Here is a 15,166-nt window from a genome sequence, read left to right on the forward strand (position 1 = left end):
ACAGCACACAGCAAAATTGGACTACCTAGCCTCTTTCTCCTAGGCTACAAACCTCTACAGCCCATTACCATTCTGAATACTGCTGGCATTTATAGCTTGGTGATTCTTGTATATGTCAATATAGAAAAATACATTGTAAAAGATACAAAACTGATATACATTTTCAGGGCCATAACATGATTGGGCTTAGCATGACTAGATGTTGCTCCAGCTGCATCACTGAGTGATTTTTATAGGCTACAGGGGTTCAGCACATTACTGCCCATTACTGTAGATCTGACAACCTCTGGGTGGGTGGATTCATTATGTATATAAAACTTGTGGTAAATTCACCTTAGCTTGCTCTAACTTTATAAACTTTTTAGAGTCATTTTTGTTCCACTTTTTGCTCTTTTGTAGTAGCGTTCAGGGTTTTTTTTTTAAATCCCATGCATCTTTTTACTTAAAATATTTTTATGTTTTTTAAATTTTTTGATAGAAACTTGGATACTCACATTGGCAGAGGTCTGCACAAGGTCAGGATCATCAGCGTCACTCTCTGCCACCTTGTGTCTTCTCTCGTTGGAAAGTCTTCAGGTTCAATGGCATGATTAAGCTGTTGCCATCAATTCCGTCTTCTTCCTTCCTCCTCGCCCACCCTAAGGCCTGTGAAGAGGTGTCTCTGGAAAGAAATGCTCTCCCAAAATTAGTGCATCTAGAGTCTAATAAAATTCTTCCACTGACCTCCTAACCACATACATATAGAGCTCTCTTTCATAGTAGGTAATAGAGGAAGAATCTGGATCATTCAGACTGTCCAGAGGTAATGGTACCCTGTGTACCGTGGTGGAACCACACATGCTGTACGACACTGCCTACCACTATTGTTCTTGGCTGTGACATGGTGATGTGTCTGGTCTTCAGTCTGGTCTCCATGTTCAACATATATCTTCCTCAATTTGTTATAGTCTCATTGTCTCCAGCAATGAACAGATTCAGTCACCCATTCTCAGATTTTGGGACTACAGCTATGGTGCAATGAAACACTCGTGATTTGGGAGGAACATCCACGCTGATTTCCCACCTTCATCATCATTAATTGCTCTAGATTTCATGCCCAGGTCCATCTCTTGTCAACCACTCTTATTGGAAAGTGGGTATTTTATATTTACAGTCCATGATGAAGAAAACAACATGAGATTGAGTAAAGTACAGGAGGAAATGATGCAATCGGAAGACAGAATAATGACGAAATGCACGAGACTGCTGCCCGAATGGCTCAGCATAGTCTTTAACACGCGCAATCTAAGCAGAGGGAGCTTACTCGAAAGTGATAAAATATATATTCCTACATAAACCAATAAATCGTTAGTGTAGATGATTCTGTGTGCCATCGATGCCTTTATACTGTTGCATCACTATGCAATATGAATTATTCGTTCCAATTTAATTTATGGAGTCACTGTTGAATATGTCGCTTGTTGTCAGGTAAACCACAAACTCTCCAGCAGAATTTGACTGTGCCTCCCAAGCTACATCACGACAAGGCCATGCACTTCTGCCTTGGTGTTTCCCCTTGCTCCCTTGGCATCCTGGATCTATTAGCCTGTATAAGGAAGTGCAAAGAGCCCACGGAAAGGCATGTGGAAAGGGAGTAAGTTGCTGAGTCTACAAACCAGCTGAGCTTCTAGCTGACCTCCTATCAGGCACACAGTGCACACTTCTCAGTCATGAGAACAATCCCTTTTGAAAGTGGACTCCCCAAGTTCTCCAAAAAGACACCTACAGGGTTGATGGCGCATGGAACTGAAACAAAGGGATCTATTTAACCCTGCCAGGTCCCAGATTAACAAACAGGACAAAGATGGTTGATGTTTAGACCACCAAATTTTGAGATGGTTAAATATGTAGCAATAAATATCAGATCCAAAAATACTTTTTTTCCATTATTGGTCAGTTGCTTACAATATTTTGCAGTCTTACTGTACTTAAGTTTGCAAGCCCAGCCTGAGTCCCACTGAGCTAAAATCATGGTAACTAGAACTCGTTAGAGAACCAATTATATCTGCATCATAGTTGTAAAATAAAATTAAAATCAGTTGATGACCTGTAGATATTCCCAGGACATCTGATCCCCTGAATTGTCAGTGAAAATGGTATAAATGTCAGCTATAGGGTGAGTTTCTCATGCTTTGTAGCTCTCTTAGGCATTACTTTGGGGGACAGGCCAGCTCACGTTGTACCCAGTCTCTATTTTTACACTTTCACATCTTCACAATTTGTTACATTTATGAATTTTCTCACCATCCCACACACTGTCCCTGCTCTCCACTATACCTCACTAAGATATAACTGCCTCCTTTTTCTCAATTTTCACATAATAGCTAATCCAATCATACCAAATACAATAGAAGACATAGCCCACAGCCATATTTTATGAAATTTGTGAGGAGTCCGAAGGAATACGCCTAACAAAGCCACCCTTAGCCACTTCCAGTGATAGACAGTGCTGTTAATTCAGGTTAGCCTCCTTCCATGACTCTGGAGAAAACCTAGACAAAGTGAAGGATCCTTTGCTCCCTGGAGAAGGAAACAGCGCCTTTTAGCCTCCGACCCCAGGTTAGCTGTAACCCTAACCTTGTAGACAGAAAGCTTGTTGCTGTCCCCTGCTTGAGAGACTTATCCTCGGACTAGTATGAAAAACGCCACCATCTTCTGCTATCCTCCCACGAAAGAAGGCATAAAATGTTACTGTCTTTTATGGACTAAATTATAGTTTGCCCTTCAGTTATATGAATATAAAGAAAATTATTTATGTAACCTTGGTATTTGGACAATCTTGCAAATTCAGTATTTATTCCTGGGGCCTTACAAAAAACTTTTTTCTGAGTATTTTTGCTTCATATTACCTATTTTTCTCCTGAACTCTTTCCCCAACCTCCCCCGCTCCTCTTTTTGGAACCATAGTCCAAAAAGTAGAGGCCGCCACTAATCAACAGGGCAAAGTTCCTGGTAATGTGTGCTTAAGAAGCGGAAGAGGAGGGCATCCATGCCAGGAGTTGGCCTAAGCTCAGGGTAGTGTGCTGCCAAAGGCAGCAAGGATAACGACCAGGTGTCGTCCAGAGTCTACAGGAGAGCGTCAGCATTTCTAAGGAAGATTAACAGTGAATAACCGGATGGCACACTCAGAGCGCTGTGTCCTGTGACTTCTGAATTCTGGGTGAGGTGAGAAGAGGGAGGAGGAAGGTGGGAGCCCAAGCATTAGGCCAAAAGCCACAGGTATGGTGTTAGCCCTGTGTCTAACGGAGCCTAGAGGCTCTGGGAGTCCTGTTGATTTTGAGGATGCTGAAACTGTGTTAATATTTGTGTAGTTAGATATATTCTGTTGTGATGGAAAATTTGAGTTGGGCCGAGGTATGAATAATTTGCAGATTTTTAGTAGAAGTCACAGTCTCAAATAGCAGCAAAGGCCCAGGGATCTGTGACATCGGGGTGTTTCCATCACAGCTGGGGGGCACGCACTGTGTGGCAGTAAGTGATTCTCGCATATCATATCAACTTCATTATGCCTCACAGCAAGGGACAAGTCTGTTTCCTTCATTTGCTAGGATACGGGCCTGGCTCGGGAATCCAGCAGAATTCAGATGCAGTCCTTGCTCTGAAAAATGCTAAGATCCAGTGAGCCCTCTTGGGCAAGGAGATAAATATATTCACCACTTCTCAGATGAAATAATGTGATATGCAAAACTTCTCAACACCGTGTAAGGCATCACCGTGGAACCTATTCAGCAATGACATTAATGCTTCTAAATATATGTTGATAGGTAGGTGGGTAGACAGACAGATGACAGGCAGACAGAGACAGCGAGATAGACAAACAGACAGACAGACAGACAGATGATAGATAGATAGATAGATAGATAGATAGATAGATAGATAGATAGATAGATAGATAGATAGATAGGCAGGCAGACAGACAGACAGACAGACAGACAGATAGATAGAGTGTATATTCTATTAAGTAGAGTTGACTCTGAAAGCGAGCTATGGCAGCAAAAAAAAATTTCTTTGTTAGAATAAAGGGTAACATGCTAATTGGGGTTTATATACTTCTAAAGAAAATCGTTTACCCTCCAGGTACAAAGGGTAGACTTGCTGTTCAAACAAAACCAACATCACTTGCTCGTACTCCAGAAGGACTGTAAATGCTAAACCAGCTTTAGGAATGAAGCAAAAAAACAACTCACCTGCATTGAGACCTTTAATGAGTATAACTTGCTCACAGTTAATGGCATAGATACCCAGAGCTCTGGAATGGACACTCTGGGGTATTAAGAGACTGAAATTTCCGATTAGAAAGAGCACAAGAGAAAGTTGAGTTCATTTTTTTTTTAAGATGAGGAATGTGAGGCTTTTACAGAGTGAAGTCCCTATCTATGTTCTACCTCTACCAGTAGGATAGTGAAGGGATGGAGAGGTTTCTACGAAGACCTTGCTCTGCCTGCTCTTTGAAACAGGCTGCGCTCCTCACGGGCAAGGACTCTGACCACTTGGCTGCAGACATACAAATGAAGAAATAACATACGTTCAAAACCGTGCAGGGCCTGATCTGCTGGGGTTGCAGGCCCATTCTGTTTTCCATTTGTTTGAAGTGTGTTTTTGTTGAGATGTTAAGTCTGATTAATCTGATCATCCTTGCTTCTTCTCTTTCTCTTTTCTTCCACACCCTATCAAATCAGCCAGCTAGCCCCTGATGAGTGTGCGTTTTGAATCTGCCACTCTGGTTCCAGATGCCATCATCTTTTGATTTGGATTAAGTCAATATCCTCACATGTGGTCTCCTCACTTTCATCTTGTCTCTCACGAAAATGAGCTCTTTTAATGGCCCTGTGCAAGGCATCCCATTACTACCCGCTGTATTTAGAATAATATCCAGGAGATTTGCCCTGAGTACAGCGTCCTCTGTGATGTGGTTCCTGTGTCCCTCAGTAAACTCACCTTTTGCTTACCCCCACCTTGATCCTGTTCTCTATCATACTTGCCTTTATTCTGTTCTTGAATGTGTCCAGCTCATTCCCATTCTAGAGCCTCATCTGGTGGTTCTATTTGCAATAGTTTTCTACCAATGCCTCTGAGATCTAATTGCATCTTCTCAGCCATCTTTCTGTTTGCATGTCACCTTCTTGAAGATACTTTCCCCAACCCCCCAGTTTATGCAAAGCCCCCAGTCAGATACTATTATATCGCTGACTCAGTTTCATTGTAGCATGACTCCATGACTTTTTTCCTTTAACGTATTATAAAAATTCCAAGCCTAGTATCAAAGCATAATATGCTAGCAAATGTTGAATAAATATATGTATGAAGAATAAAAGAGTTAACAGCAATATGGTTGGGAAAAGAATTACATAAAGCTCCTCTGAGTTGCTGAGAAGATGCAGATACTGAAAAAAAAGCACATGAGGAATACACCTGCTACACCAAATATGATTCTGATTTAAGGGCTAAATTTATGTCTCTCGGTACTTTTCCCAAAGCAGAAATTTCTATTGTAGTTTCCAAGTAGTGGGTTGTTTCTAAGTCACAGAAGTAGAAACAGCAAGGAATAACTTTCACCTTTTCCTTGGGTATAGAATATAAAACTTATTAGTCTTACCACATTCAGTCTGATCTTTCCCAAATTCATTGTGGATTCCTCTCCAAATCTCAACCCAAACTTTTCAAAAGATCACTTTAGGAAAATAGACAGCAACAAAATAAATATGGCTCCCAAACTTGAATTTGCCTCCTCCATATAACCCCTATTTTTAGTTGCAACAAAAGTCTCTATAGCTGCAGGACGAATAATCATAGTGACTTCCCAAGAGCTTCCAAAGTGCAAGTGCATATGTGATAAGTTCTGGAGGAAGAAATGAGAACAAAATTAACACAGACACCAATGAGTGCACCTGCTTGCAAGGAGCATCACACACCCAGGCCTTCCCAGTAGACAGGCATACCTCTGACACGGCCAGCTAACAGCCTTGTGAGAGCAAAGTCAGTATCACCTCTGAGAAGCCCAATCCCCAGATGTCCCATGCTTGAAATGCATATTGCTTCTTCAATCTTACATCCTCTCCCTCCTCCTCCCCTCATTAGCTCTCTGTATTGAACTAAATCTCTAGCAAATTGGATTACCTCGTGCTTACTTGAGAGCACTTGGATACTGGACATGGCTCTTTTCCTTGTCTTCCAACTAATGACATGAGTTCCCTTGCCCGTGAACTTCTCTGAGCCGTGAAGAAGACCACCGGGAGGGAGGGAAGGGGTTATCTCTATCCAGCCCAAGAAAGAGTGTTGTCTCCTTTCTAATAACAGAGATTCGGGATCAGTGTGTTCAAAGTTAATTTTGCTTTAATTGATGTATTTACCTTCTCAGATGTAAAGCTCCAAGGGTAGAGTCGATGACACTTCTAAGTAGAAATACCCATTTGAAAGCATTTGATAATTAATCTTTGGAGTAGTTCATACAGACTTTTAAGATACACGTGTGACAATTATTATTGCTTGTTGGCAAGAGAGAATAATGAGTAATATGTTCTCAAGATATTAGCCACGACCCAGGCTCCATTACACTGTATACTGCTGACTCCTGACATCTAGGACCAAAACATTTCACAGCTTATTAATTTACTTCAGGTTCAATAATAAATGTGATGCAAGAAGACATACAAATTCCAGGAGGGTATGTGAATAAGAACCTTGTTAAAATTTTCTCACAAAAATTATTTGAAATGGGAGATATGAAATGCATTACAAAATGGTAATTATTTTATAAAATGCATAAAATATCAAAAAGTATATTTGGAAAATGCGTTCAGAAACCTGTAATTTCACCATCCTAACAAACTCTTGTTTGCTTATATTTTAAGCATGTCTCCGCACGTGTATACTCTATGTAGTTGGGCTTATATGCAGGATTTTCTTTTTGACCTATCTAACTAGATTATTCAAAGTGTTCTCATCAACCCAGCCACAAAACCTTTGACCCACAATCCATCCTGCCTACAAGTTGTGCTGGGGTAATGTGGCACTGAACTTCTGGGAGTGGCGGCCAATTATCGGTCCAACTTGAGGCCCACTCCACTAGAAGGAGCCCATGCTCAACGCTGCCTTGGTAGCCAGGAATAGGAACAGTGCCTAGCCCGGTTGTCACCAGAGGGGAGTCATCCATCGAGGGAAGCAGATGCAGAGACCCATAGCCAAACATAAGACAGAACCAGGGAAACCCTGCAGAAGATGGGGAGGAAGGGCTGTACAAACCAGAGGGGTCAAGGACGTTGGAGAACATGGCTCACAGAATCAAATAAGCAGGTTTCATGGGGTCTGACAGAAAAGAACTGACAATCAGGAAGCCCATATGGGTCTGAGCTAGGTCCTCTGCATATGTGTTATGATTTTATAGCTTTGTGTTCTTATAGGATCCCCTACTAATAGGAGTAGGGAATGTCTCTGACTCTTTTGACTTTGCTCGGGACCCTTTTCCTCCTACTGGGTTGCTTTGGCCAGACTTGATATGAGGATTTGTGCCTAGTCTTGTTGTAACTTGTTGGACTATGTTCAGAAATAGCCCTGCGTGCCTCCCTCCTCTTAAGGAAAATGGAGGAGAAGTGTATCTGGGGAAGAGGGGAAGTGGGGTATGGACTGGGAGGAGTGGGAGGAGGGGAAACTGTGGTACGGATGGAATGTATGAGAGAAGAATAGAATGGGGGAAAAGAAAGTACTTTCCTTCGTTGCCATGCTTATCATCATGATTTTACCCATTTTACATCACAGCAAGATGTTTTATCAGGTTCCTCTATGATAAACGTTGAGAAGGAAATCTTGCTGTGTTGCCCAGTCTCTAGTAATCTTCCTGCCTCTGTTTCCCTCATTTCTGAGACTAAAGGTGCATATCAACACTCCAGTTCTGCTAGGATGGTTCATTTACTACCTTCATTTAGTGAGTGATATTTAAGTTTCTTTCGATATTAAAATCAATATTTGAAATGGACACTTTTAATTAGGATTCTCTGCTCCTCTTTTGGTTTCTATATTTAAGATAGCTACACAAAAATAGGATTCCTCAATCTATGCCTGAATATTTTTATAACTCTTGGAATTCTTTAGCCAATTTATTATTCAAAGGTCATAATTAATTCTTTCTCCGGTCACATGTAAGGATATTAGATTCTCCTCAATTTCATCAAAGTGCATCTATCTTCTCTGCAATATGAAGGTAAAAAATGCTTTTTCCTCCTATGCTCCTTTCCATCTCTGTGATCATTGGTAAGATCATCCTAGCATGTTAGGGAATGGTCATGTATCTCCCTTTTTATGCTCGGATGGTCTTTCCAGTGAGTTTTCCTGTCTTGGGAAGGCCTTTCCAACATAAACTCAGGCAGATGTAGGACCAAGCGAGGAAATGCAGAGGATTTGTTTGGATTGTGCGCACAGCAAAATATAAACACACAAAGCACATAGAACCAATCACAAGAGAAACAGGAGCATCCACAACCATCCATAAGGACCTTTCCTTGGGAGTGCTGGCTCAGATGTAGACTCATAGTTCTTTGATAGAATTTACCCTAGTTGGTTCCTAAGAAAGCAGTAGTAAATTCCATGTCTCCTCTTCCTCCTGACTCATTCAACAATTCAATCTGTTCTTATTTTCCAGGACTAACAAATAAGTTTGCCTTTCTACACAGGTTGATTGTGTTCTTAATAAACACTGCCTCGCCACCTCAGTGCTAGTTTTTGCAGTCAATGAGATTTTGATATAAGAGAGAAAAGTTTTACCTTTCTTGGCCCACTGCTAGGTTCATGGCTGAGGTCCTTGTAACAAAAGAGATGAACCAAAGATGGGAGGATTGGGTGACATGGAAGCCTTCAGAAAGGAGAGCCTAAAGAATAGGCACCACAATGCTGTTCTGTGGACAGCGCATGGTTACAGACCAAGGTTATAATCTGTCTTTTAGTAACAGACTGGGGTAGCTTATAAACCTATTTGTTTAGATGCTCTTGACTGTCCTTCAGGATAACTAGATCAGACACTACTACTTAGGGACTTGTAGCAAAGAAGAGAAAGGCAGTCTGAGAGGCCCTCCAAGATTCTGTGGCTAGTTTCAAGAGAAAACAAGGATGAGAAAAACATAGAACAATCATGGCCAACATGTCATTTGGGGGTTGAATGTTCTGAACTCCATCAGTAGCACACTAAGAACTGTAGTTTATAATTTAAGAATATTGCACTAGCAGGTAAATATTTGATTAACATTTTCTCTTCAGAAATAATTAAATTGTTTTTTATTTCTTTTCTCAGTTTTAAAGTTTGATGTTAGTTATTGTTATCCGCTTAGTATTTTCTGGTAAATGGTCTGTTATATGGAAACCCCAGCTAACACGTCAGTCATCTGGATGCCTCACCCTATAAAATAGCAAAAGCCGGGGCAGAGGGGACTGTCCACTGATTGTAGCTAGATGGTTGGATGTGATACGGAACTCAAGAACTGCCAGTAAACAACATGTACTTTAGAATAACAGAAAGCCAGGTGTGGTGTGGTCTTGCCATCAATCGCAGCACTCAGGAGGCAGAGACAGATAGAGCTCCCTGAGTTCAAATCCAGCCTGATATACATAGCAGATTTCAGGACAAAGAGGGCCACATACAAAGACCCTGCCTCAATAATAATAATAACAACAACAAAAACAACAGAGACACAAAGACTGCAAGACAACCATGAAAATGAATTTTAGTTCAAGAGTTAACCAGAAGCCAGGCGGTGGTGGCGCACGCCTTTAATCCCAGCACTCAGGAGGCAGAGGCAGGCGGATCTCTGTGAGTTCGAGGCCAGCCTGGTCTACAAGAGCTAGTTCCAGGACAGGCTCCAAAGCTATAGAGAAACCCTGTCTCGAAAAACCAAAAAAAAAAAAGAGTTAACCAGAAAGAAGATGGCTAAATAGTTGCATAGGTATCAAAGAGAGACTCTGGGGAAAGAACCTAACAGCCCTGTTAATTCAGGGCTTTACTCTCTCCCAGTGAATCATCCAGTTAAACATGCAATGCTACTGAAGCAGGATTCTGGGTTTTAAAAAATGATGCATTGGACTATGGCATTGTTCAAAGTTCTTCAAAGAAAAATTTACCATCCTTGTAGAAATTGTTGAATATTTGGCATAAAATATTGTGAAAATATTGTACAGGGTTTTTTGGAAAATATTCCTTCCCTTTCTGCATGAAAATGTCATATGTCATTCTATGTCGTATTATTTAGTTTTTTGTCCTGTTGGAGAAGAAACCCAGAACTCCATCAGGTCAGGCAGGTACTCTATCTTTGAGGTACATTCCCAGCTCAAGGATACTGTCCAAGAAGTTGCCCTAATTAAGAAGGTATCACCAACTTAGAAGATGTACTGAAATCCTCAACATGAGCCATCCTATAGAATTAACATTCTATGATACATTCATATTTTCCCCTTCTCTGTCTCTCTCTGGGTCTCTCTCTCTCTCTGTCTCTCTCTCTCTCTCTCTCCCTCCCTCCCTCCCTCCCTCCCTCCCTCTCTCTCTCTCTCTCTGCCAGAAAATGTCATGGGGATGTGGGGATGTTATTCATCATTAAAAGTAAGCTCTGCTACAGACAATTTAGTTTATGGGCCACAGTAAATACGTAGTTACAGCCAATTTATTTAATGCATCCAGGAAGTTCTGGTATCTAATCACAGCTTGTACTTGTATCAAGAGGAGCTGAAGACAGTGGAGGAAAACTTTGGCTTTATCCAACAATGGGAGAATTTCTAAGTCATATTCCATATGCTTTTGATCACATCCTGTCCTAGAGCGGTCTCTTCGTACATAAACAAGGGCAGGAGCAGACAGTGGTAGTATCACTGTGTTCTTTCCCTGCCAGAGAAAATCATGCATAATTTAAGAGAGGCGGAACATGGTTTCTGGATGCTCGACCTGTGGGAGTAAGAACCCAACCCCAAAGTGAAGAAAGGAAATGTCTGCAAAGTCCCTCAGCTGAAGCCAGGGTTACAAAAGAAGAAACACCTGACTCTGAAGAGAAGAAAACTAGGTAGATCTCAGCAGTCTCACTGTGACTGACACATCTGAGACTCCAACAGCTGCATCAGGCTCCCAGCACACAGAGGCCATTAAGCAGCAATGCTTCTCTATCTGGGCAGGACTGATCCTACAGTAGATCAAATCCAGTCCAGTACGAAAGTGAAGGTTGCAAGAGGCAGGGATAGGCATCTCCCTTTTGGAGAAATTATTTTTTAACCCACTTCAGATATCTTCAGGGGAAAGCTCATTTGCCTGCAGTCTTCTCTTAGGGATCAATCTTATGTTTATATTAATTCCTATTGTTTTATTTCCAGAAACCTTCCCTTGACTGCAGTGCTATCTCTATTGCTTTTGTTCTCAACGAAATCTGTTTTGTATAAAGAAGATAAAGGAGTCAACTAATTAGTTTTCTAAAGTGATAATTGTAGATCCCATTCCTGTTTACATAGCATCTGTGTGTTGGCTGAAGTTTCTATCCCACCCAGTCCTGCAGTCATTCAGTCCCAAAGAAATACAAAGAGGTCTACATTAATTATAAACTGGTTGGCCTAGTAGCTCAGGCTTCTTATTAATTAGTTCTTACATATTAAATTAGTCCATTATTCTTGTCTATGTTAGCCACATTGCTTGTTACCTTCATCATCCTGCTTCCTCTGCATCTGGGTGATGACTGCACACTTACTCTTTCCTTTTCCCAGATTTCTCCTGTTCTGGTCACTCTGCCTCTACTTCCTGCCTGGTCACTCTGCCTCTACTTCCTGCCTAGCCACTGGCCAATCGGCGTTTTATTAAAATACAACTAATAAATCATTACAGGGTCAAGATCATTGTTGTAAAGCATCATGATCAGAGACTTCCATCCAGGATGTCTCAGTGCACTGCAATGTAGATATAAATTCTGCTTGCAGTCAAGCATTTCCTGCACAGATCTCACAGAATTAATGAATCTTTGCACATATTATAAACTGACTGATCCTTTCTTCTCTTGATATGATGTCAGAAGACTGTAAGTTATTTAAACATCTGACTCTTATTCTCAAACAAAGCCAAAAGGCTAAAACTGCCTCAGGAGAAACTCTTAATAACTCTGACCTGGCATTGACCACAGTTTTCAGCATTCCAGATGTACTTAATAAGTAGAGAATATCAGAGATTCAAAAATCCTCATCCTTTTAATTATCTTTTAATTAACTTTCTGTGTCCTTTAATGAAGATTTCAGTTTTTATAATCATACAGCGTTCATGACTCCCGCAGGTCCTTAGTGTCATAGAGCTAGATTTTCACATAATAATTGGTTACTTAAAATGCAGTAGTGTGGTAGACAGGCTATAAGCTGATGACTCTGATTTAGCATAGTCTTTGTTCCACTGCCCTAGACTGAGATCCTTTAGGTCAGAGTCATTTGACATTTCACCAAATCAAATAGTAAATGCTGAAATTCCTTAAGCAAGTGATGCAGGTTTTACTGAAACAGAGAAACTGTAAAGTTGGATTTATATCAGAAATATGATTGGCTCTTGTCTCCATCAATTCTTTCCAAGACAGTCTGAGGAAGGGGGATTTTTTTAATCATTTAAGGAGATGGAAATGTTAAACTTCTTAACTTGACAATTGCACATTAATTACATGGATCAAATCATCACACCCCACAAATATGTACAGTTAATAAAATAATTTTTAAGAGTAAGGGAAACAACATAGTGATAAATGAGTCAAAATTATTTTATGGAAAAAATCTAAATTCTTCAATGGCAAGATGGTGTAGGAAGTTGTTCTGTCTGTGTGTTGCTTTCATTGGTTAATAAAGGAACTGCTTTAGGCCTATAGCAGAGCTATAAGGGAACAGAGCTAGGCAGGGAAAACTAAACGGAATGCTGGGAAGAAGAGGTAGAAGGAGAAGCCATGGATCCTTCACCTGAGACAGACGCTGGTTAGAATCTTTGCTGGTAAGCCACTGCCACGTGGCGATATACAAATTAATAGAAATTGGTTAAATTAATATAAGAGTTAGGCAATGAGAAGATAGAGCTAATGGGCCAAACATTGTTTTAATTAATACAATTTCTGTATGATTATTTTGGTTCTGGGTGGCAGGGACGAACAAGCAGGTCCCCCTCCTACAAATTGGTGTTCAACATGGGACCCAAACCCACAACGCTGGGATTAAGAATCCCATGCTTTACCAACTGAGTTGCAAAATTTCTCCACTTGCTCGAGATACAGTCGTTCTCAATGCAGGTGGTCCTGAAGTCCCTTGCAGAGTGTCAGTTACCTGAGAGCAGCCTTCATTGTTCTGCAATGGTCTGCTCTACCATAGTGGATTACTTTTAAGCATCATAGCAAATATAATTTACAATTCTGTAACACAGAAAAAGACATATTAGACAAAAAAGAAAAAGACAAGACATTTTCAAACTTTATTAGGAAGACTTACTCATTCTATGTCTTTCCGAGCACAGATGGCTAGAGTCATTGTAAATGGTGACAGCCACATCATTTAAATTAATGTGAAACCAGGCCTGGAAAACAGCTTAGTTGCTCAGGGTGTCAAATAATGTGCCTTTTTCCATTTAAGCAAATCCAATAATGCATGTCATTTTAAAAACTCTGTTATTTAAAACTATAAATAGGACATTAACTACAAATCAACAATAGTTCATTTATTGTAATACTTCATTTGAAATTATTACCACTCTAAATTGATTTTTATAGATTTATCTTGGAGTTTGTCTCAATTAGCCTTGTTTGCTGAGATTGGCCTACACTCATAAATATATTTGCTCTGAAGATGAAGCTTAGCTGTTCTGTTTACTGTTTTCAGTAAACTGCACTCCAGTGAAATACCAAGAGATATTTCGTACTTTATACATCTGACCAATGAGATCTCAGATAGCAACCTAGAGATATTTCAAAATGTAATATTTCACACCAGTATCAATAGAAGACCTTCTTTGTGTTAGTCTCAATTTTTATTCACTCAGTTCAATAATGTGTGTGTGCAGTGCACTTTCTGTGGTCCTTGGGTTACTGGAAAGGCTAAAAATGAAGGTGAATAGTGTGTGGAGCCCATTGGTATTGATTGCCTGTCAAGACTTACTCAAAGCTCAAATCCAATGTAAGGTGGTGGGATTCAGAACTCTGAAATTTCACAGATATTGCATTCCTGTTTGGTCAGCCCATTCTTTGTCAAATAAATGACCTAAACCCTAGAGAGTAACCACTGTATCTCCAAGACAATATAACACCTGTGCATTCAGAAATCAATATACTGTTAGATTTTACTGTTACTAAATATCTGATTACTTCTTCAGAGAGATTTGAACTAATAGTCTTCTGTAATAATACTTTTTAAGTCTGGACCCTTTATACATAGTTTGTAAACCTCGGTGACTATTTTTAATATGCAAGATATGTTTATTAATATTTAGTGCATTAGAAAGTAAATCTGAGAAAGTTAATACCATTAATTTTAAATAGTTTTAAGAATTAATTAGCTGACTTATTTTCAAATAAATAGCATCTTTTTAAGGAAAGGTAACTGACTTCATTGTTTAGCACAAATTAGTGAGAAGATGACTTTCTTATATTTTTTCAAGTATTTTTACTAGATAAAAAACAGCTGGACTCCCATACATGCTTCTGAAGTCTGTTGTGATCTGTCATTGTGGTTGAAGTAAAAAAGGAAATATAGACCTTGGGTAGATATGTAGCCAGAGACGTTAGGGCATTATGGGCTCCTAAATGGTGTCAAAGACCAACAGGAGTCCAGCAAACACACTTTGGAAATCAGTGTTTTTTCAAACACAACGTCTCTTTCTGCCTGCTTACTGAACATGACTACTGTAAAGTCCCATTTTAATTATTAAGAAGTGACAATGTGGATCACTTGGCCTAAAGATTATAAAAGCTACTCCAGGAAGCACTAGCTTTTACAGAATGATTTCTCTAGTTCAATGGCTGTTTGTCTAAGAAGAGGTATTTTGGCTCATAACACTGTCATGTCGTATTATGTACTTCCCCTTAGACATTCTGGATTTCATAAAACACTGCATTATGTCTTACAGAATAGTTGTCAACCATAGACATTTGGAAATTTATTCTCC

The 15,166-nt window shown here is 40.0% G+C and overlaps 1 protein-coding gene across 5 annotated transcripts in view; it reads left to right on the top strand.

The window, feature by feature from the left end:
* B3galt1 (beta-1,3-galactosyltransferase 1) overlaps positions 1–15,166 on the top strand; it is a 517,332-nt gene that overhangs the window by 369,231 nt on the left and 132,935 nt on the right. For 2 of the 5 annotated variants that reach the window (XM_048425921.3, XM_048425925.3), the window contains exon 1: positions 3,036–3,204. The exons of 1 other annotated variant lie outside the window; for it this stretch is intronic. The gene's annotated coding sequence lies outside the window, so the exon portion shown is untranslated. Of the gene's footprint in view, positions 1–3,035; positions 3,259–15,166 lie in introns of those variants that run through there. 2 more of the 5 variants (XM_048425922.3, XM_048425924.3) reach the window with 2 other exon arrangements.

This window comes from Myodes glareolus, chromosome 21 (assembly GCF_982192425.1).
Source record: "Myodes glareolus chromosome 21, mMyoGla1.1, whole genome shotgun sequence".
NCBI lineage: Eukaryota > Metazoa > Chordata > Mammalia > Rodentia > Cricetidae > Myodes > Myodes glareolus.